At 48.3% G+C, this 23242-nt stretch overlaps 1 long non-coding RNA gene across 1 annotated transcript; it reads left to right on the top strand.

The window, feature by feature from the left end:
• Positions 1–6926: 6926 nt before the first annotated feature.
• Positions 6927–20813, top strand: LOC138428542 (uncharacterized). Its single transcript, XR_011252489.1, has 6 exons — positions 6927–7093; positions 8099–8172; positions 10389–10522; positions 12570–12690; positions 18644–19477; positions 20713–20813. It is a non-coding gene; the product is annotated as an uncharacterized lncRNA (long non-coding RNA).
• The last annotated feature ends 2429 nt before the right edge of the window (positions 20814–23242 follow it).

Genomic DNA, 23242 nt, shown 5'->3' with positions numbered 1-23242 from the left:
CGCCCAGGGCAGAGCAGCCTCGCGCCAGCAACTCTGCCAGAACGGGCCTCTGAGCAGAGCTGGAGCTCTGCCGTCCTGGAGGCGCACTCGGCTCCAGCCAAGTAGGGCTTGAGCCAAACGAGGCTGGGCTGCCTCTTCTTCCCTCGAGGAGGCTCGCCTCCCCACCAGCTGTTCACTAGGCTTCCAGGTGGGGGCGATCTGCGCCTCCTGCAGGTCTTGGCTCAGGGGCTGCTTGCCCTGAGCTGGGGCCGTGGGCGGGAGCCCAGGTACGCAGGGGCAGGCCCCAGCCAGCTGCACACGTCTCTGCTGGGGAGGAGAGCGCTAGGGAAGCTACGTGTGTGAGGCAGCTGCTGGGCGCCCAGGGAGTCAGCCTCCGGGTGTGCGGGGCTGCAGACCCCAGCCAGGGGCCCTGGGAGCCTGGTGCACTCCGTGCGGCGCTGAGCCTGGGCGGCCAAGCAACCGCTGGAGGAGCCCTGCACTGGCCCTTCCCTTCCCTCTCACAGAGCTCTTCCTGCTGGAGCCCTTGGCAGTGTGCAAGCCACCGGCCCCTAAGCCCTCCCCAAGGACGCCTGGGGCCTAGGTGCAAAGGCAAGGCAGGAGCAGAGCTGAGGCAAGGAAGGCGCCAGTGGCGTCTCCCAGCCTCGCGCAGCCTGCTCCTTCCTTGGCAGGAAGCCTAGCAGCGAGGCAAGTCTGGGCAAGGCTCGCCCAAGGCAGAGCAGCCTCGCGCCAGCAACTCTGCCGTATCGGGCCTCTGAGCAGAGCTGGAGCTCTGCCGTTCTGGAGGCGCACTCGGCTCCAGCCAAGTAGGGCTTGAGCCAAACGAGGATGGGCTGCCTCTTCTTCCCTCGAGGAGGCTCGCCTTCACGCCAGCTGTTCACTCGGCTTCCAGGTGGGGGCGCTCTGCGCCTCCTGCAGGTCTTGGCTCAGGGGCTGCTTGCCCTGAGCTGGGGCTGTGGGCGGGAGCCCAGGCACGCAGGGGCAGGCCCCAACCAGCTGCACACGTCTCTGCTGCGGAGGAGAGGGCTAGGGAAGCTACGTGTGTGAGGCAGCTGCTGGGCGCCCAGGGAGTCAGCCTCCGGGTGTGCGGGGCTGCAGACCCCAGCCAGGGGCCCTGGGGCCTGGTGCACTCCGTGCCGAGCTAAGTCTGGGCGGCCAAGCAACCGCTGGACGAGCCCTGCACTAGCCCTTCCCTTCCCTCGCACAGAGCTCTTCCTGCTGGAGCCCTTGGCAGTGTGCAAGCCACCGGACCCTAAGCCCTCCCCAAGGACGCCTGGGGCCTAGGTGCAAAGGCAAGGCAGGAGCAGAGCTGAGGCCAGGAAGGCGCCAGTGGCGTCTCCCAGCCTCGCGCAGCCTGCTCCTTCCTGGGCAGGAAGCCTAGCAGCGAGGCAAGTCTGGGCAAGGCTCGCCCAGGGCAGAGCAGCTTCGCGCCAGCAACTATGCCAGATCAGGCCTCTGAGCAGAGCTGGAGCTCTGCCGTCCTGGAGGCGCACTCGGCTCCAGCCAAGTAGGGCTTGAGCCAAACGAGGCTGGGCTGCCTCTTCTTCCCTCGAGGAGGCTCGCCTCCCCGCCAGCTGTTCACTCGGCTTCCAGGTGGGGGCGCTCTGCGCCTCCTGCAGGTCTTGGCTCAGGGGCTGCTTGCTCTGAGCTGGGGCTGTGGGCGGGAGCCCAGGCACGCAGGGGCAGGCCCCAAACAGCTGCACACGTCTCTGCTGGGGAGGAGAGCGCTAGGGAAGCTACGTGTGTGAGGCAGCTGCTGGGCGCCCAGGGAGTCAGCCTCCGGGTGTGCGGGGCTGCAGACCCCAGCCAGGGGCCCTGGGAGCCTGGTGCACTCCGTGCGGCGCTGAGCCTGGGCGGCCAAGCAACCGCTGGAGGAGCCCTGCACTGGCCCTTCCCTTCCCTCGCACAGAGCTCTTCCTGCTGGAGCCCTTGGCAGTGTGCAAGCCACCGGCCCCTAAGCCCTCCCCAAGGACGCCTGGGGCCTAGGTGCAAAGGCAAGGCAGGAGCAGAGCTGAGGCCAGGAAGGCGCCAGTGGCGTCTCCCAGCCTCGCGCAGCCTGCTCCTTCCTGGGCAGGAAGCCTAGCAGCGAGGCAAGTCTGGGCAAGGCTCGCCCAGGCCAGAGCAGCCTCGCGAGAGCAACTCTGCCAGATCGGGCCTCTGAGCAGAGCTGGAGCTCTGCCGTCCTGGAGGCGCACTCGGCTCCAGCCAAGTAGGGCTTGAGCCAAACGAGGCTGGGCTGCCTCTTCTTCCCTCGAGGAGGCTCGCCTTCGCGCCAGCTGTTCACTCGGCTTCCAGGTGGGGGCGCTCTGCGCCTCCTGCAGGTCTTGGCTCAGGGGCTGCTTGCCCTGAGCTGGGGCTGTGGGCGGGAGCCCAGGCACGCAGGGGCAGGCCCCAACCAGCTGCACACGTCTCTGCTGGGGAAGAGAGCGCTAGGGAAGCTCGTGTGTGAGGCAGCTGCTGGGCGCCCAGGGAGTCAGCCTCCGGGTGTGCGTGGCTGCAGACCCCAGCCAGGGGCCCTGGGAGCCTGGTGCACTCCGTGCGGCGCTGAGTCTGGGCGGCCAAGCAACCGCTGGAGGAGCCCTGCACTGGCCCTTCCCTTCCCTCGCACAGAGCTCTTCCTGCTGGAGCCCTTGGCAGTGTGCAAGCCACCGGCCCCTAAGCCCTCCCCAAGGACGCCTGGGGCCTAGGTGCAAAGGCAAGGCAGGAGCGGAGCTGAGGCCGGGAAGGCGCCAGTGGCGTCTCCCAGCCTCGCGCATCCTGCTCCTTCCAGGGCAGGAAGCCTAGCAGCGAGGCAAGTCTGGGCAAGGCTCGCCCAGGGCAGAGCAGCCTCGCGCCAGCAACTCTGCCAGATCGGGCCTCTGAGCAGAGCTGGAGCTCTTCTGTCCTGGAGGCGCACTCGGCTCCAGCCAAGTAGGGCTTGAGCCAAACGAGGCTGGGCTGCCTCTTCTTCCCTCGAGCAGGCTCGCCTCCCCGCCAGCTGTTCACTCGGCTTCCAGGTGGGGGCGCTCTGCGCCTCCTGCAGGTCTTGGCTCAGGGGCTGCTTGCCCTGAGCTGTGGTTGTGGGCGGGAGCCCAGGCACGCAGGGGCAGGCCCCAACCAGCTGCACACGTCTCTTCCTGGGAGGAGAGCGCTAGGGAAGCTACGTGTGTGAGGCAGCTGCTGGGCGCCCAGGGAGTCAGCCTCCGGGTGTGCGGGACTGCAGACCCCAGCCAGGGGCCCTGGGAGCCTGGTGCACTCCGTGCGGCTCTGAGTCTCAGCGGCCAAGGAACTGCTGGAGGAGCCCTGCACTTGCCCTTCCCTTCCCTCTCACGGAGCTCTCCCTGCTGAGCCCTTGGCAGTGTGCAAGCCACCTAAGCCCTCCCCAAGGACGCCTGGGCCCTAGGTGCAAAGGCAAGGCAGGAGCGGAGCTGAGGCCAGAAAGGCGCCAGTAGCGTCTCCCAGCTTCGCGCAGCCTGCTTTTACTGCTGGAGCCCTTGCCTGTGCGGCACTCAGTAGCCCCTAATCGCGACTCCAAACCCCAAACTCCACCCTGACCTCAAAACCCTATATCCCGAACCCGTAATCTGAATGCCTATCTCGAATCCCGAAACAATGAACCTGAAACCTGATACCTTAACCCTAACCCGACCTCATACCATAACACCTACCCCTTAATCCCAAGCCCAAACTCCAATCTCCAAACCCAAACCCCAAACCGCAAACCTCTAACCCCGAAGCCGAACCCCATACCCCAAACCCCAAGCCCCTAATCAGAACAAGAAACCCCAAACCCCACACCCCAAACCCCTAACTCGAACACCATACCATGAACCCCAACCCATTTCCCGAATCCAAATCTCTAACCCCATGCACCGGACTCCCAACCTGAACCCGAATCCCCTAACCCAATCCCCTACCTGAACCCTTTACCATAACTCAAAAACGAAACACCAAACCCCTAACCCATAACCTGAACTGCGACCCCCTACCCTAAAACAGAAGCCCCTGTCACTACCCCCTAACCAGAACAGCGATCCCCTTAACCGAACCTCAAACGCCGAACCCCAGACCCCTAACCCGATCCGTGAACCCCTAACTCGAACCCGAACCCCTAACCCAAGCCCCAAACCCAAACCCTGACCCCCAAACCCCATACCACAAACCCCGAATCATGTAGCCCAAACCCCGAATCCATAACTCAAACCCCGAACCCCAAATCTGGAACCCGAACCCCCAACCCCAAACCGCTAACATGAACCCCAAACCCAAACCCAAACCGCACACCCCTAATGCCTTACCGGAAACGCAAACCCATAAACTGAACCCCAAACACTGAACCCAAACCCCTAACCCATACCCCACACCCTTCACCCCCAACCCAAACCCCAAACCCCTAACCCAAACTGCGAACACCTAACCCAAATTCTAAACCCCGAAACCCAAACCCCAAAACCCAACCCTCAAACCCAAACTCCAAACCCCTGATCCGAACCCCAAACCCCAAACCCCTAACCGGAACCCCAAACCTCAAACCCCAAACCGCACAACCCAAACCCCTAAGCCGAACCCCGAACTCCCAACCCCTAACTCCTAACCTGAACAGCGAAACTCGAAACTGCACTTCACACCCCCATCCCCAAACCCTGAACCCAAACCCCCGAACACCAAACCCCAAACCTCAAATCTTGACCCCCAAACCACAAATCTCACTTACTGAACCTCTATCGGAACCCCCAACCCCGATCCTCGAACCCCAATTCCCTAACCCCAAACCCAAACCCCAAACCCCTAATCTGTAACCCAAAGTGCAAACCCAAAAACAGAACCCCAAACCCCCAACCCACAACCCTGAACCCAAACCCCAAACCCATAACTGGAACCCCAAACCGCGAACCCCTGACCCAAATCCCAGACTCCAAACCCCAAATCCCTAACCCCTAACCAAATCCGCGAACCCCTTCCCCAAACCTCGAACTCCAAACCGCAAACCCGAACCCCGAACCCCGAACCCGAACCCCAAACCCAAACCCAAACCGCGAACCCCAAAACCCAAACCCATAACCCGAATCCCAAACCCAAAACCCCTAACCCGAATCCCAAACCTCCAACCCAAACCGCGAACCCCAAACCCCAAACCCTTCACCCTAACCTCAAACCCAAACCCGAACTGTGAACCCCTAACCCAATCCGAGAGCCCCTAACCTGATCCCCAAACCCCAAACCCAAACCTCAAACCACAAACCCAAACCGCGAACCCCAAACCCTTTACCTGAACCTCAAACCCCAAACCCGAACTGCGAACCCCGAACCTGAACTGAGAACCCATAACCTGATCCCCAAATCTGAAACGCGAACCCCTAACCCGAACCCCAAACCCCAAACCCAAACCGCGAACCCCTAACCCGAACCCCGAACCCCAAACCCCTAAGCTGAACCTTGAACCCCTAATCGGAACCCCAAACTTCAAACTAGAACCACGAACCCCTAACCCCAAACGCTGAACCCCAAACTACAAACACGAACCCTGAACCCGAACCCTAAGTAGAGAGGGGATTCCCCGCACCCGAACTCTGAACCTGAACCCTAACAAGTTGGGGGGATGCCAGAACCCTAAACCTAACCCTAACAATAAAACTCTAACATAAACATAAACTTTTCTGGCCTAAGCCCCGCCCCTTGCTGTCCCTCACCCCCTAAAAGCAAACGAGGCAAAACTGGGACTTGAATGCCTGACCTACAGAGCCAAGTTGGATGTTTAACTGGTTGTCAGCCTAACCGCTTCGCTAGGGAGGATTACTGGGCTTTGTCTTGCTCCCAGGCACTCTTCAAGCCTCACCCCGCCACTGCAGGCTAATAAAGAACTATGGACCCTATTAGCGCTCACTTTAGCTGTAACCCTAGAGCTAATGCCAACCCTAACCGTAACCCGAACCATGACCCTGACCTGAACCCTAACCCAAACCCGAACTCTAAGAAGAGGGGGGGTCCCCGAATTCTAACCTGAACCCGAACCCTAACAAGTGGGGGGGGGGTTGCCCGAACCCTAACCCTAGGCTTAACAATAAACCTCTAAAATAAAAAAATTTTCTGGTCTAAGCCCTGGCTCTTGCAGTCCCCTGCCCCTTAAAAGCAAAAAGATCAGACTGGAGACTTGAACTCCTGATTTACAGGCCATAGTCTGCCTGCCTAGTGGCCCGCCTAACCCCTATGCTACAGAGGCTTGCTGCTTTCAGCAGGGCTCCCGAACCCTCTTCAAGCCTCGGCCCGCCAGGGCAGGCTAATAAAGAACTATGAGCCCTATTAGGGCTCACTTTAAGCTGTAACCCCAACACTAATGCTAACCCTAACCGTAACCTGAACCCTGACCCTGACATGAACCCTAACCCAAACCCGAACTCTTAGAAGAGGGGGTTCCCCAAATTCTAACCCTAACCCTGAACCTGAACCTGAACAAGTTGTGGGGTTGCCCGAACCCTAACCCTAAGCTTAACAATAAACCTCTAAAATAAAAATAAACATTTCTGGTCTAAGTCCCGCCTGTTGCTGTCCCCCGCCCCCTAAGAGCAAAAGAGTTAAGCTGCGGATTTGAACTCCTGACTTACAGACCATCACCTGCCTGCTCACCAGCACACCTAACCGCTATGCTACAGAGGCTTGCTGCTCTGACAGAGCTCCCGGACCCTCTTCAAGCCTCTGCCCGCCAGGGTCTGGCTCTATAGAATATCATGGCTGTCCTAGGTCATCTTTGCTTTCTATAGTCATAGTTTTATCCCTAAATCATAGACAGATCAGCTGAGAAAAAGCTTGGATTGTCTCGGTGGGGTGGATTTGCTTGTCCTTGTGTTTCACCTGGAGGCAGTCGCGGTCCCGCGGGCCTGTCCTGGAAGGGGGCGTGGGGGTGGGGCGCACCGTGAGCGCGTCGGGGGCGGGGCGAGCCTGGGCGGCTGGTCAGGAGCGCGGCTCACGTGAGCGGGTCTGGGGCGGGATGAACATGGCGGCGCGTCGGGGGCCAGGGCTCTCAGGGCTCGCCATTGCAGCTGGGAATGCTCGTTTCGTGGGCTCCTGGGTCCCCGTCGATTGGCATCCAGCGAGCAGAGCGCAGGGCTGTGGGCCACAGGTAAGGGAACTCAGACTGGGCGGAGCAGGGAACCATGTATTCTGCCCTCTTTGTTTGCAGTCTCGGAGCCGACTAAAATGGCGGTCGCAGAAAAGCCTCGCCTTTGGGGCCAAGGGTTTTACCGCTTTACCCCTTTGCATAAAGCTCAGACCCGCGCGGTTTTCCCAAGCAGCCTAGTGTATTGCTTCCTACAGGCCTGGAGAGGATAACAGGCAGGAAGGCCAGGGGTCTCCAGACAGAGAAAATAGACTGCAAGTGTCAGACGTTTTTTCCTCTCTCTTAAGAGGCCAGAGGAGACAAAAGAGTGCTGCATTTTTTTTCCTCCATCTTGATACAAATTTAAAAGGAGGTTTCTCAGAAAATTCTGTGTTGCCATGACCACTCCTGGCTCCACCTGAATTTAACTTTCCTCAAACCTTGAACTAAGCAATGCATTTTTCTTATGGAAATGTTTGTCTTAAGGTATGCTAATGTACTATGTATTTACCCAAGGCTCTGTCTTCAGGTCAGTTTCCCCTAAAGGCTCAGAAAAAACTTGACAAACCAGTATGTTTTACTCATACCTTGTTCTCTTAATCTATGTGAATGAAACTATATATTTGCTTGGAAATCTGCCTTTCTTCAAGATTCATGTCCATCATTTTATGGCCTGGGATGACTCATCTGCTGCCAATGTTATCTCAATGCATGCTGTGGGTGAGGGGCCTGGTGCCATTCTCTGACACATTGTCTTTCTTTCATTAGCAGACTGCTAGTGGCTCTATAACATCTGGCTAAAGCCTAGCAGGGGGTACTCTTTCTTCCCCCTTTTACTGTCTACGTCAGCAGCTCTCTCGATCTCTTTTATATTTTAATAAAACTTTTTAACAGAAAACCTCTGAGCCATCAAGCTTCGTCACTTGCCCTGGATTGAATTCTCCTCTGGAGTCCAAGAATGCTGGCATCTTTTGTGGTTTAGCAACCACCTTTCAGCCTTTTGTAATTCATATTGAATCTTCATTTCAGATTGAAGATGCATTCCATGGTATTGCCAACTGAAGCCTTTTCATCGCTATGGAGTATCTGTCCATGTCTTTAAGGTATTTTTCAGCAATCATGTATCATTTCCAGTGTGCCAGTCTTGTTATCCTCATTCTGTCCATAGCAAAGTCTTTTATTAATGTTGACATGACTGAAAGGGAATCGTTTGTTTAAATTCCTTTTCAGATTGTTATTTGCTGGTGTATACAGATAACACTGTGTCATCATCCATTTGTATCAGTTTGGACAGCTTGATAGTTGTCTTTAGTTTCTTTAATTTCTCATAATTTAAGATGACCCTGGCTCATATATTTACAGTCTCACCCCTAGTCTCAGTCATTTCTTCAAAGAACTGTCCTTTTTTTAATCATTACATTATTTTTGACTGTGCTGGGTCTTTATTGCTCGTTTGTCTAGTTGTAGTGAGCAGAGGCTACCCTCTAGTTGCTGTGCCATGGCTTCTCATTGCAGTGCTTTCTCTGCCAGAGCTTGGGCTCTGGAGCATGCAAACTTCAAGAGCTGTTCAAGGGCTTCGTTGCCCCTGGGCGTGTGGAATCTCCTACACAGGAATTGAACCCATGTTCCCTGCATCGGTAGGCAGATTCTTTACCACCGGGCCATTGGAGATGTTTCCTGTTCCCTTTTATTAGAGAATGATATTTAAAACATACATGTAGGAGCTCAATATGCTCAGCTGACAATACATGGATATATATATATACATGTATTCCAGCTCACCTTTGAACATATTCAGTTAAAGGTAATTTGTGATGTCTCCAACCTGATCCACCACGACATGGACATTGTAACGTTTCCTTTTGTTTATCTGTAACTTTGCATTCCAATGGTAAGATACCTGGCTTCCACCGCTTGTCATACACAGAATTCAGTGCTTGTCCCACGTGGTTACTGAAAAAAAAACTGTCAGATTGTCTTTCAAAGGGGGCTCTGCATGCATTGCACCAGTATCTTGAGTATGTTTTTGTATGATAGTTTACTATCAGTATACCCTCAGTGGCCAGGTGTCTATTTCAGTCGCTACCAATTATGAATGGGCTTGTTTGCTCTAGTGTTCTTGGACAATTCGAATACAGTTTCTTTGTCAGATATGCATTGTTTTAGGAAAACAGTTTTATTGATTGTTGGCTGTGTTGCATCTTTGTGTGTGGGCTTTTCTCTAGCTTTGGTGAGCATGGCCCATAACTAGTGGTTTGCAGGCTTCTCACTGCAGTGTCTCCTCTTGTTGAGGGGCACAGGCTCACGGGCTTCAGTGGCTGCAGCATGTGAACTCGGCATCGTGGCTTCCAGGATCTAGAGCACAGGCTCGCTCGGCTGTTGTGGCACACGGGCTCCATAGGATGTGGGATCTTCCCATCCTAGGGATCGCACATGCATCTCCAGCACCGGGGGGTGGATTCTTTACTATGGAACCACCAGGGCATATTTTAGATTCTAGTTTTCCACACATGTATCTAGTGAAAGAGGCCAGGATCAAGAGGCATGGCAGCTGGGAATCCTCAGCCCCAGCTCTGGTGTGCTATCCAAAGCTCTGGGGCCTTTGGTGAGCAGCTCAGCTTCCCTGGGACTGTTTCCTCCCATCAGAAATGCCCTGCTTTTGGACTGTAGCCCACCAAGCTCCTCTGTCCCTGGGATTTCTGAGACCAGAGTACTGCAGGTGGTGCCATTTCCTTCTCTGCTGCTGCTGCTGCTGCTGCTGCTGCTGCTGCGTCGCTTCAGTCGTGCCTGACTCTGCGCGACCCCATAGACAGCAGCCTACCAGGCTCCTCTGTCCCTGGGATTCTCCAGGCAAGAACACTGGAGTGGGTTGCCATGTCCTTCTCCAGTGCATGAAAGTGAAAAGTGAAAGTGAAGCCACTCAGTGAAGTCGTGTCCGTCTCTTAGTGACCCCGGGGTTGCAGCCTACCAGGCTCCTCTGTCCGTGGGATTCTCCAGGCAATGGTACTGGAGTAGGCTGCCATTGCCTTCTCTGATTTCCTTCTCTGCAAGATAGCGTTTTGAAGATATTTTCTCCTGGATATTGCTTTTGATGAAGGAAGGGGGATCCCTTTCAGGGCTTGAGAGTGAGTTCTTGTCTGACACTGGGCAATGAGTTGTCTGAGGAGAGGAGTGCTGTCCAAGCGAGAGGCTTTATTGGGAAGGGCTGCCAGGGTGGAGGGCAGGAGGGTGAGGGAAACGGAGAGAACCACTCTGTCATGTGGCTCACAGTCTCAGGTTTTATGGTCATCGGGCTCATTTCTGGTTTGTCTCTTGCCAGGCATTCTGAATTGGGATCCTTCTTGGGGGCACACGCATCACTCAGCTGAGATGGATTCCAGCGAAGTGGATCCTGGGAGGTTGGTAGGACCTCTGAACTGGAGCCTCCCATCTCCTGACCTCTCCAGAATTCTGGTTGGTGGTAGCTTGTTCGTTCCTTGTTCCTTCCCAGGACCTCCTGTTGTAAGATGATTCCTGCAAGTGTTTTCTTTTCTCTGTTGCCTGGCCAGGGTGGGTGGTCCGTGGTTCATTTAACAGTTTGTTTTTGGTTCTCTCGAGTAAGGTCCTCCACAGGGTAAATGTATGAAATGATAAAAGGCAATGTTTTAACTAATTTGTATTCATAATTTGGTAAGTTGGCTTGTTTTGTGTATGTTAGACCTGATCACCAGACCGAAGGTCATGTAGAACTTTTGCAGTTTTCTAAAATTCTATAGTTTTTAAAATGGAGTTACCTTGTTGCAAAGTTTGTGTTTATGTTCATATTTTTTTAAAGTTATTTCTTTTTAGTTGATTGATCATTGCTTTACAATATTGGTTTGATTTGTCATACATCCACATGAATTAACCATAGGTGTACCTATGTCCTCTTACTCTTGAATCTCCCTCCCATTTCACACCCATTCCCACCACTCCAGGTTACTACTGAGCCCCAGTTTGAGTTCCCTGAATCATACAGCAAATTCCCATTGGTTGTCTATTTACAAATGTAGGTGTACCTGCACCCATGCTGCTCTCTCCATTCATCTCACCCTCTCCCTCTTGTTCTCCACCCTTGTCTGTAAGTCTGTTCTCTATGTCTGCACCTCCATTGCTGCTCTGTGAACAGACTCGTCAGTACCATCCTTCTAGATTCCATGTTTTTCTCTCTTTGACTGACTTCCCTCCCCTTTATTAGAACAAACTCAAATGTGTTCCTTTTTATGGCTGCATTCCATGCAGGCTCTGATTGTTCCTTAGCCATGTTTTGCAGAGGGTCATGGAGCTATTCTGCTCCATTTCAGTTTGGGCTTCCAGTCTGAGTGCTCACAGCAGAGCTGCTTCTGGGTGAGCCCTCTGAGGTCTGTGAGCGCCGGGCTGCCCGCTCTTCTCTTGTGGCCCGCAGGGGGCGCCAAAGGCCCCTCTGACCCGCGGGCGCAGGACGCTTTGCCTTTAGACTCTGCTCCGTGAGCAGCTGGCGGGAGCTTTGTCTCCTCAGGACCATCAGGGCTCAGGCTTCTGGATAACAGGGCTGCATCCAGGCTGAGAGGAGCAGGGTTGCCTCAGTGCCCACCAGCAGGGAGGCGCTGCAAGAGCGAAAAATGAGGATGGAGTAGACGTTTCCTGTGTCCAGCTGAGGGCTGACTGGAGGTCCATCTCAGAGGACTCAGGGGGAAAGAGCTCCGTGTGCAAAGCGGTGGGTTTTCAGTTAGATTTGCCTTAGATGATGTAGAGGATGAACACTGATGTTCTTCCGTGTAGGTGGCCATTTTCCTGTCACTGTTTCTTGAGAAGACTGTCCTTTCCTCTTCGCTCGTTCCTGGTTTGATTTTCAGGAACTGACCATGTACAGGTGGGTTCGTTTCTGGGCTCTCTATTCTCTCCTGGAGTCCATGTGTCTGTGTTCCTGCCAGTTCCTCACTGTGGTGGTCACTACAGCTCCGTGATGTAGTTTGAAGAGGGATAGGAAGATGCCTCCAGCTGTGTTCCTCTTTCTCAGAGTCTTTTTGGCCGCTTAAGGTCCCGTTCAACAGTAGCAGTCTAATATGAGGAATACTTCTATTTCTGTGAAAAATGCCATTGAATATTATTTTGTGATTGCAGTCCGTGTATTTGTTGATGACTTTGGTTGGAATGGACCTCTTAATTCCTCATTGTTCCAGTGCATGAGCGTGGAACAGTTTTCTGTGTATTTGTGTTTTCTTTGGTTTCTTTATCAGTGCTTTCTAGTTTTCTGACTACTGGTCTTTTATGTTCTTGATTAAGTTTGTTGCTAGATGTTTTATTTAAGTGGGATTTTCTTAATATTTTTTTCTGATTGTTATTAGTGTGTAGAAATGCAAGTGATTTCTGGACTGTAAATGGTAGTATTTTATATGATTGTAAATTGATCCGAAATGATTCCGCTTTACTGAATGTAGCCTAACAACTTTTTGTGAAGTGATGTGGATCATTTTATCTGTAAGATCTGTTTCTCCTGCAGTAGGTCATCCAGAGGACCCAAGACATGGTGGTTACTAATAGACTTCCCACAGTACTTCTTCATTCCACGTGGACTCCTTCACGGGCAGTGAGCATCGCAGCTTCCCTTGAACTTCATCTGGGTAAGTCTTGGCCTGTATCAGAAAGTTTCCTGCCTGTCTGCTCTAAATTTCTTTTGTGGTATTGACATGGTTGTTTTGAAACCTAGTATACTTTCCAGTCATTTAAAATGTACAGAAAATGCCTAGCAATGGGAACAAGTGCTAGCATTTGCCACATCATCTAAAATACTCTATGTGTTTTATCCAAAATGGGTGCCTTCTTCAGAACCAGCACATAATCTCCAAAATCAGGAAATCATATGGTATCTACATTATAATGTAATCCACCACCCCACTTCCACTTTTAGCAATTGTTCAAATGTATGAATATATCTTTTGTTTCCGTCTTCATCCTTTTTTCTTTATTTAGAGTGTTACTGAGATTTTCAGTTATTTGGACAAACTTGATGGATTGAAAGCAGACATGGTGAATAAGGGTTCTGGGTGGCCTTTCCTATGTGGATTTTTTTTTCACTGAAGATGGTTTTAATATTTATTCATGTTGTAACATGTATGAATCCTGCATTCTTTCTCCCCCCATAGTAATTAAAAATAAGTAATATGCCATTTACCGTTTAGATATTTGTAAGCATACAGTGTTGTAGCAGACAACCTTTTCTTGTTTTGCAAACCAGTTTAATAATGTGCACCTTGTGCGTGCTTTGGAGAAACTCAGGAAACTGAGTCAGTGACTGAAATGGCCCAAGATATCACCTCAGATTCCATCTTCATCTGAAAACAAAACAGGCACTTCCTGGTGGTCCAGTGGCTGAGACTGGACACTCCCAAAGAAGGAGGCCCAGGTTCATTCCCTGATCCAAGAACTAGATCTCCCATGCCACAACGGAGAATTTGCATGTTGTAGCTAAATATCTGGCTTGCCTCAATGAAGGTTGACCTGGCGCAGCCAAATTAAAAAAGAAACATTAAGAAAATACAACCAAAGGAAAGGAAGGGTATGGTTGTTGTGCAGATTTATGGCTTAGCTTTCCCTATCGATAGAAAAGAAAAAAGAGTTTCAAAAGACTGTGTCTCATCCTTCTATCTGGCATATAGAGAGGATTCCTTTGAAATGAGATTTCTCTGGTAAATGTGACTCACAGAAGAGCTGTCTTGAACTTGGGTTTCAGAGATGATCATGTGTCCTGTAAAAAAATAAAAGTTAATTGGGTCCAACTAATCCTCATGCTGAGGTGGTATATTTTGTGGTAGCATTTGCTCCCCTTCACTTTGGATGTATCCCCATTTGTTTACACTGTCATCTACTGAAGACATCCTGATATTTGAAAGTTTTTAGTTATTACAAGTAGAGCTGTTGTATATAATCATGCGATACTTTTTTGTCTGGACATGTTTTCAAAGCTGTTTAGTAAGTGCTAGACATGTAGTATTCAGGTCACAGGAGAGCCTTGTTTAGCTGTGGAAACATCCAGCTATGTTTCTCTGTGGCTTGTGGGATCTTCTGGGGTAACAGATCGAACTAGAGTGTCTTGCATTGTCAGGCAGATTCTTTACCACTGAGCCACTCGAGAAGCTGTGCCCTACCCCCTTTTTTTGAGTTTACTGGATCTAATAGGTGTGCAGTGCTACCTCACTGTTATTTTAGTTTGTAATTTCCTAATGATATGTGATTTTGAGTCTTTTTGATAGGCTTATTTACTATCTTTATATTTTTGTAGGCCAGATGTTTAGGTGTATACATTTTTTATGAGATTGTTCTAGATTTTTTGGTATATTTGGAGTACAATCCTTTATCAGATATATATTTTATAAATATATTTTCCTTTGGCTTGTGTTTAAGTTTTGTGAATAAGGTTTTTCACAGTTTAAATTTCTAATTTTTAAAGTTGATGTTATATATGTTTTATGTCCGTTTTTGGATAGACTTTAGTGTGTTGTTGTTGTTGTTAAATTTTATAAGCAGAAGTGAGGTACCGTAGATACAGTTTTAAGTTAAGCTGAGGTACCATAGATACAGTTTTGCCTTTTGTCTGTTGAGAAGTTTGAGTGAGTTTGGTGTACACTGTAACATTATGTCTACATTCATTTGACTGGATATAGCTTCCAATTATTTGTCTAATTGGTTTTGGAGATATCACGGGAAGTCAGTTTTTCCAAGGGAAACTGAGGTCCATGAAACATGAACTCTTTTCGATCGGTCGGAATCACTCTCTGCTATTTCTGACAGATTTGACTTGTTTGGATATCTCATATGAGTGGAATCACAGCACGTTTGTCTTTTCTTGGTCTGGTTTATTTCACTTAATCTAATGACCATAAGGTTTGTCCACATTGTCGCATTGTCAGAATTACTGACTTTGAAGGGCCGAATCAGATTCCATTGTGTGTATACCACAGTTTATTCATGGAATTGGCTGCCATGGACACTTAGATCACTTCTGTTTGTTTGCCAGTGTTGAATCATGCTGTTGTGAGTATGACGGAAGAAGTATCCATTTTTTCAGCCCCCTTTCCCAATCCTTTTGGGTACATAGCATGAATTGGAATCAAACTATGTATTTATTCCACGTGTTCGTTTTGGAGTCATTTCTGTAATGTCTTGCAGAGTGACAGCACCATTTAATGTACTTTTTTGTATGGTGGAATACCGTTCAAGCTTCTGAATATACCTTGTGTTGCATATTCAGTCTCCCACCAACGGACACTTGAATGAGTTCTACCTTTGAGCTATCGTGAATGTCACTATGAATATTTGTGTACCAGTTTTTGTTTGAATTATTAACAAATACATTACTATATATAAAAGAAGCCACAAGGACCTACTGTACAGTTTAGGAAACTATTAAATATCTTATGATAATGTATAATGGAAGAGAATCTCAAAAGGAATATATGAAAAGCACATAATAACCATGATATTTATTGTGCCAACACTATGAGTTATTATAGCACTACTCAACGTGTATTTATACATGTCACTAAAATATTCACATCTGTAAGGATATTATAAAAAATTATATAAAAAATCAAGAATTCAAACAGAGAATAAATAAACTTCCTGTCATTGCTCATCATCATTTATACATTCATACTACCTGCAACACTCATTGTATAAGTGCTGGACTAGCAATTGACATTCTTGTAAACCAAGAGATTGTGAAGGTGTAAGGAAATATAACTTATTGAATTCCTTAATGAAGGATTATAGAACTCTATGTCCATGAAGTGAATGAAATTCCGTTTTATTGAGCCACATTCTTACTAGAGTGATGAGCCTCCACCCCACCCAACGTTAGTTCACAATGAAATCCTGCAGTCCTCTGGCCTCAATGTCTGCTTCCTGCTACCGAGAAAGAAAAGATGAGGAAGTCCTGACAAAACCGATGCTATTTTTCTTTTTCTGATTTGTATTTTATCTCAGGGCTTGGCAAAAAGAGGGCCCAACCTGTTTTTAGAGTTCCATCCCAAGGGTTCCTCCGGCATGTTCCCTATGTTGACAAACTGCTGATTATTTTCAACAAAGGACAATGATCTGCACTTCACTATCTGTTGCTTGAGCTGGAATAGTGGGCATCCCTTGAAGTGCAGTCCTTCATGCGGAAGTAGGCATCCCTGAAGCAATAGTATAAGAGGAACACATTTATCATGTAGACATCGCATCCCATGCATTTGTAATAATTTTTCAGTTATACCCGTCATCATCAGAGGAACTGACTTGTCCCAGTAATAATGAGAGTACCCAGTATCACAGTTCCTTGACTTATGAGTAGTTCCTATGAGTACCCTTATGAGTACTTCTTCCAATGTTGTTTCTCCTACTTTGGTCATGAACAGTAGAAGCTGATGGCAGTGGTCCTTGAAATGTATGTCGATTCCCAGGTGGCACAGTCAGTAAATAATCTGCCTACCAGTGCAGGAGGTGGAAGTGATGTGGGTTTGATCCCTGGTTCAGGAAGATAACAATTCATACGCATGTTTTATGTGAACCAGTTTGATACTCATGAGTTTTTTCTTCTGTATACAGAAAAGCAAATGCTGTTCAAGGACACTGAAAGAACCCTGATTTCGAAAATCAGATCTGTATTGTGAACAATGCTTAGATATCCGTGAGTCGAAGCATAGTATTATGCCTATCATCCTTGTATTTCCCTCAGTGAAATATGTTGAGGAAAACTCTTCATTCATGGTCTAGATTCACGAAGAAGCTAAATAGCATTCATCCTTTACGTTGACAACTGTGAATTTAAATCTCCTGTGAATCTTATGTGACAACCACACATACCAACATGAGTTATTAGTATTATATCAATATTTTTAGTCCTATTGTATGTCAACTAAAAAAATCAATATATAATTGTACATGAAGTCAAGACATAAAGTCAGTGCAAATACAAAATGTTCCATCCTTTGAGAAAGGGAGAAAAATATCTCTGTGCTTAGCCTATTGCATTTTATGTATTAGATCCTTAAGTAGTTTATTCACCACACCCTATGAATGATTCACAAATCTTCAGAGAAGAAAGGGTCATTTCTCTTAAACAATGAGTAGTTCAACTCTTCTCAAAGCAAAGTCATAAGTGAGTCTAATTTTGCGTGAGACCATGAAAACTCAGTGTTTTCATTATGCTTGTGCTTATGATGGGAGGAGGTCTGAGAAGGCACTTCTGAAGGATTATTCATACCAGTCGTTCTCATATGTATTGAGTCTTTAAAGGTCGAATCACCGAGGTGTTGCTTCTACACTTGTACTAGGCTGAGCAGCAACATTCCCTTTCTCCCTAAGTGCAGTAGACGTCTGTCTTCTGTCCTCTGGAGTATGTATTGCTTGAGCTCACCACAGCCTAGTAGATGGAAATCGTCAGGATATTCTGGAAACCCTTTTTATTTCAGTCTGTTCAGGAGGTTACCACTGCTGCAAACCTCTGGATTTTACCATGCACTTTTAACAACCTCAGATGAAGGATACAAGTCAACACTGGTGACAGCCACGGGCTTCCATGGCCTATCCGTGATTGTTGGCTTTGCTTTCATAATCATCCTGTTTCTTATACCAACTAAACTGTCACTGTATTTTTTAATTACCATTTTATCTTTGATGGTTTTTAGATCTATTATGGATTTTCCTATATATCTTCACTCATCGGTGAGGGTCTTATGTTAGTAGTAGTTACGACAACTGACTTCCAGTCAGTTAGCTCTGGCAGAATAGAAAAAAGAATGACCCATTGTATATTATTAATATTATGTATCAATATATTATTCGTTTTATTGTTTGCAGTCATCCACTTCCAAGTTTCCGAAATAAACTTTCAGAAAAATCACATCCTTTTGAATGTCCGTTTGACTGAATAGGAGCACAGAAATGCTATTCCATAAAATTGTTTACAGTTTCCATTCCGTTCCTCCTGTTTGATGTAGATATTGGCCTTTGGTTCTATCACTAGCTTTGCAAGTAAAAAAAAATTAATTAGAGCTCGTATGGTAATTTTACTGTTAGCAATAAGTTTAGCATAAAATGAACACAGAAGAGGTTACAGTAGACCAAATACGAAAGTCAGTTTAAAAGAAAACATAGTGTTGAATGTTTACAGTAGGAATATAGTTATGAAGTTCCTTTATTATTATTCTATCCTTTCTGTTTCTTTTGCAGGGGTGTTAATGTACAGATTCCAGTACTATGGCTAGAGTGAATAATAGTATCATTATTCTTGAGAGCAACTCTACTAAGTCTTCACGCGCATGTCACTCAAGGTTTTTTAATACCTATTATGTTAGTCGTGTTTGTAGTTTGTGAAGTCACATAAGTTGCATTCATTCAAGCTATAGTATCAAACAGCAATGGCATCAATTATAGATGTGAATCGATATCGAATGTGAATCCATTTCACTGTGACAAGTTATTATTGTAGATATTCTATTCATGCCAGTAACAAAGCTGTGCAGAAATAATACAATGTTTATTAAAAAAATAAGATTTACTAATTTGTTTTTTTATTCTCTTTCTTTTAAACAGATTTAATGACAACAGGCTCAACTTTTCATTCACTTGTATGACTATGAGCAGTTTGACCAAGTTGAAGAAGATGACTCGTTTGTAGTCTTCCTCATCAGCTCATTCCATCTACTGGCTTTAAAATCATTTAGTACAGAGCTCACCGTCTAGGTGTTCATCCAGTGTTTTGTTTGCTTATCATGCAGGATCATTTTAAAAGGAAAAGTATGTGTGTATGAGTTAGAGCTCTGATCCCAAGAGTCCATGTAGAAGCTTCCCCTGAGAAATGTATCGTTTTTGCACCAATGCTACTGACATGTGTGAATGTGGTATACCACGCGTCCCAATAAGTGTAAACAGCTTCACAGGCTACTTATTTGAAATGACCAGTACTCATGACATTCCATTCAACTGAGGACTAAATATAGCCAACGTAGGCTGTGTTTGCCAAATAGACTTTGAAGTATTCTTCACACAGTCCTTCATCGACGCCAGTTTTCAGATCGAAGAAACCCTTGCTCCATGAAGTTTGTGAACACATATACTCATGTTTTGTTTGAGATTTTAAAGTCATTCTTCAGTTTTGTTGGAGGAATGGTTCTGTATATGCCCCGTGGATCCCCAAATCCACTGATGTTCATGTGTCTTGGGGCTTCCCAGGTGGTTCTAGTGGTAAAGAACATGCAGAACATACCCATGCAGGAGACATGGGAGGTATGGATTCCATCCCTGGGGCAGGAAGATCTCCTGAGGGAGAGCATGGCAACCCCCTCCAGTATCTTTGCCTAGAGAATCTCATGGAGAGAGGAGCCTGGTGGGGCCTAGTCCATATGATCCCAAGGAGTTGGACACAATGTAAGTGACTTCGCACAGCACATGATTCGTTGTCATAGCTAATATAATGGAGATGACATAAAAAGAAGCACCAGCGGGCGAAAGTCAATATCCATCACTTTTAAACTTTGGAATGTATTGTGATATTTTACATCCATATTTGTATGACTTGATAGTTGGAGAATCGATGCATGTGAAGGCCTGGTTGTGTTATATGTATGTTGAGGGAAGATATATTTTTATGTGGTTTGACATATAGGTCCCATTTCATTCGTAGACATATGCATACTCATCACTTATCATCATTTTTTTTTGAAAAGACCATTGTTTGGAAAGGTTGTTGTCTAACCATGAAAGATGCTTGAATTCTTGGGCTCCTTAGAGGAAGAATTCAACCCGGGGCCAGTGATGAGGCTTGATCAGTCAGAGCTTTTGTGTCCCAACGTTTTATTAAAGTATAAAAGAGAGAAAGCTTCTGACATAGACATCAGAAGGGGGCAGAAAGAGTGCCCCCTACTCATCTTTGGCTGGATGTTATCTAGCTACTAGCAGTCTACTCATTAGAGAAAGGAATGGCAGCAGACCCCTCACCCACAAGATATATGGAGATGACCGTGGCACCAGGTGAGTCATCCTGGGCCATAAAACGATTGATATGAGCAAATGGATAGCTTCATTCACATAGATCAGGAGAAGCATGTATGAGTAACGCATATTGGTTTGTCAAGTCAGTTCTGAGCCTTTAGGCAGAACCTACTTGAAGATAGAGTCTAGGGTAAATACATAGTACATTCACATAGCTTAAGGCAAACCTTTCCATAAGAAAAATGCCTTGGTCAGCTCAAAGTATGAGAAAAGTGAAGTTCAGGCGGAACCAGGTGTCATTATAGCAACACAGAATTGTAAGAGAAAACCTCTTTTTAAATTTGTATCAAGAAGGGGAGAAAAGATAACAGCTTGTTTCCTCCTGCCTCGGAAGTGACAGATAACAACTGTCTGACACTTGCACCCCATTTCCTCCCTTTGGAGACCCCTGGCCTTCCTGGCTGTTACCCTCTCAGTTTCATTCATTGAGCGTTTTCTGCCTTGTGAAACATTGGGCATAGAAGTATGTGTTTATTTAGGGGTATTTCATCCAATTTCATTTAAATGCATATGTGAATTAGAAAGTTTGACATGCTGTTGCTTTGTATACCGATTGGGAAATGTGAGCCTCCAAGCTTAATTTAGTTTTTCATGTTCATTTTTCTTTTTAGGGGTACAAAGAAAAATAATATGACTGTTAAGATCAGCTTTCGTATTTTTTGCCAAATATGAATTGGGATCACATCGATCAGAGATGAGTCTGTGCATGAAAGCCCTAATAACTAATGCTAATTGACTTCACTACCATGGGATGTTTTCATATCTACTGAGGATTTACTTCATGTATTTCGATTTTAACTTTCTGTCTTACAGCCTTGTTTATAGATCAAAGCTATTTGAAATTGTCATCTGGTTTCAAATGGCTTGTGAGGTTATTCATGAGTGGTTTATAAAACCGAATGGATTGTACGTAGCCATACTTTGTTGTCATTCTATGAATTTCAAGAATGTCTGAAGAATGTCTGCAGTTATGCCTTAAAGATTCATACAATTGATGTCCAATATTTATCTCAATAGACTTGCTTTCAATTTGTAGTTTCCTATGCATATGTCTTTCTTTATGGATTTGGGTAGAACTTGTATTGGAACACTGAAAAATCTGTGATATCAACCGTGCTGACCTTCTTTCTGGTGGTCATCATTAAGATTTTCACGCTCACTGTCACTTTGTGCAATGCTATGGATCCTAGTGGAAACAGGTGCTGTTCATCCTACTTTTGTGAAGATTGAACTCATCGTAGAAAGTGGAATTTGTTGAAATATTTATGGTATAAATAAATCTTTTCTATATAATTACCCAGAGTCCTGGTGCGTATTTGATTGCTAAGTTATAAAATGTGTGAGATAGATGTGATCCATCAATGGCGACTGGATAAGTGGTGGAGAGGTATTTTGGTGATGCAAGAGATTTAAATGATGTGATCACAGTATTTATATCCCTTTTATGTGGATAATGGGTCTTGGATCCATGTTTGAAACCTTACAACCTCGTCTTTTGTTATGCATGGGAAGTGTCAAAAATGAAGATGCGGGTAGGTACTTCAAGGGTAAGTATAGGGCTGAGGGCATGACTATGATGTGGGTTAGGGTTATGATGTGGATAGGGGGTCAGGTTAGGGTAGGGTAAAGGTTAGAGTTCGTGGAACAGCCCTCCAAACTTGTTAGGGTGAGGGGTGAGGTGTGAGGGTTCAGGATGAGGGTGAGGGTAAGGATTCAGGGTGAGGGTTCAGGGTGAGGGTTAGGATTCAGGATGATGGAAAGGGTTCAGGGAGAGGGTGAGGGTGAGGGTTCAGGGTGAGGGTGAGGGTTAGGGTTCGGGGTGAGCGTTCAGGGTGAAGGTGTGGGCCTCACATCTGATACAGGATTGTACTCCAAATATACCCATCCCTTCCCTTGAACAGACCTCTCACTATGGGAGCCCTTGGCAGTGTGGAACCCACCGGCCTATAAGCCCTCCAAAAGGACGACTGGGGCCTAGGTGCAAAGGCAATGCAGGAGTGGAGCTGAGGCCAGGAAGGCGCCAGTGGCGTCTGCCAACTTCGCAAAGGCTGCTCCTTCCTGGGTAGGAAGCCTAGCAGCGAGGCAAGTCTGGCCAAGGTTCGCCCAGGGCAGAGCAGGCTCGCGCCAGGAACTCTGCCAGATCGGGCCTCTGAGCAGAGCTGGAGCTCTGCCATCCTGGAGGCGCACTCGGCTCCGCCCAAGCAGGGCTTGCAGCCTAAGGCGGCTGGGCTGCTTCATCTTCCCCCTGGGAGGCTAGATTCCCGAATGCTGTTCACTCGGCTTCCAGGCGCCGGCTCCCTGCCCCTCCGTCCGGTCTAGGATCAGGGGCTGCTTCCCCTGAGCTGGGGCTGTGGGCGGGAGCCCAGACACACAGGGGCAGGCCCCAACCAGCTGCACACGTCTCTGCTCCGAGGAGAGCGCTAGGGAACCTACCTGTGTGAGGCAGCTGCTGGGCGCCCACGGAGTCAGCCTCCAGGTGTGCGGGGCTGCAGACGCCAGCCAGGGGCCTAGGAGCCTCTGATCTCCGTGCGGCTCTGAGTCTGGGCGGCCAAGAAACCGCTGGAGGAGCCCTGCACGTGTCCTTCTCGTTCCTCTGACGGAGTTCTCCCTGCTGGAGCTCTTGACAGTGTGCAAGCCACTGGCCCCAAGACCTCCCCAAGGACGCCTGGAGCCTTGGTGCAAAGGCAAGGCAGGAGCGGAGGTGAGGTCAGGAAGGCGCCGTGGCTTCTCCCAGCCTCGCGCAGCCTGCTCCTTCCTGGGCAGGAAGACTAGTAGCAAGGCAAGTCTGGGCAAGGCTCTCCCAGGGCAGAGCAGCCTCACGCTAGGAACTCTGCCAGATCGGGCCTCTGAGCAGAGCTGGAGCTCTGCCGTCCTGGAGGCGCACTCGGCTCTGCCCAAGCAGGCTTTAGCCCCACGCGGCTGAGATGCCTCTGCTTCCCCCAAGGAGGCTCACTTCCCCGCATGCTGTTCACTCGGCTTCCAGGCGAGGGTGCTTTGCGCCTCCTGCAGCTCTTGGCTCAGGGGCTACTTGCCGTGAGCTGGGGCAGTGGGCGGGAGCCGAGACACGCAGGGGCAGGCCCCAACCAGCTGCACACCTCTCTGCTGGGGAGGAGAGCGTCAGGGAACCTCCGTGTGTGAGGC

The sequence above is a fragment of the Ovis canadensis genome, chromosome 23, assembly GCF_042477335.2.
Source record: "Ovis canadensis isolate MfBH-ARS-UI-01 breed Bighorn chromosome 23, ARS-UI_OviCan_v2, whole genome shotgun sequence".
Classification (NCBI taxonomy): domain Eukaryota; kingdom Metazoa; phylum Chordata; class Mammalia; order Artiodactyla; family Bovidae; genus Ovis; species Ovis canadensis.
Note: the sequence above shows the minus strand (reverse complement) of the source record. Positions and strands in the feature narration are given on the sequence as shown.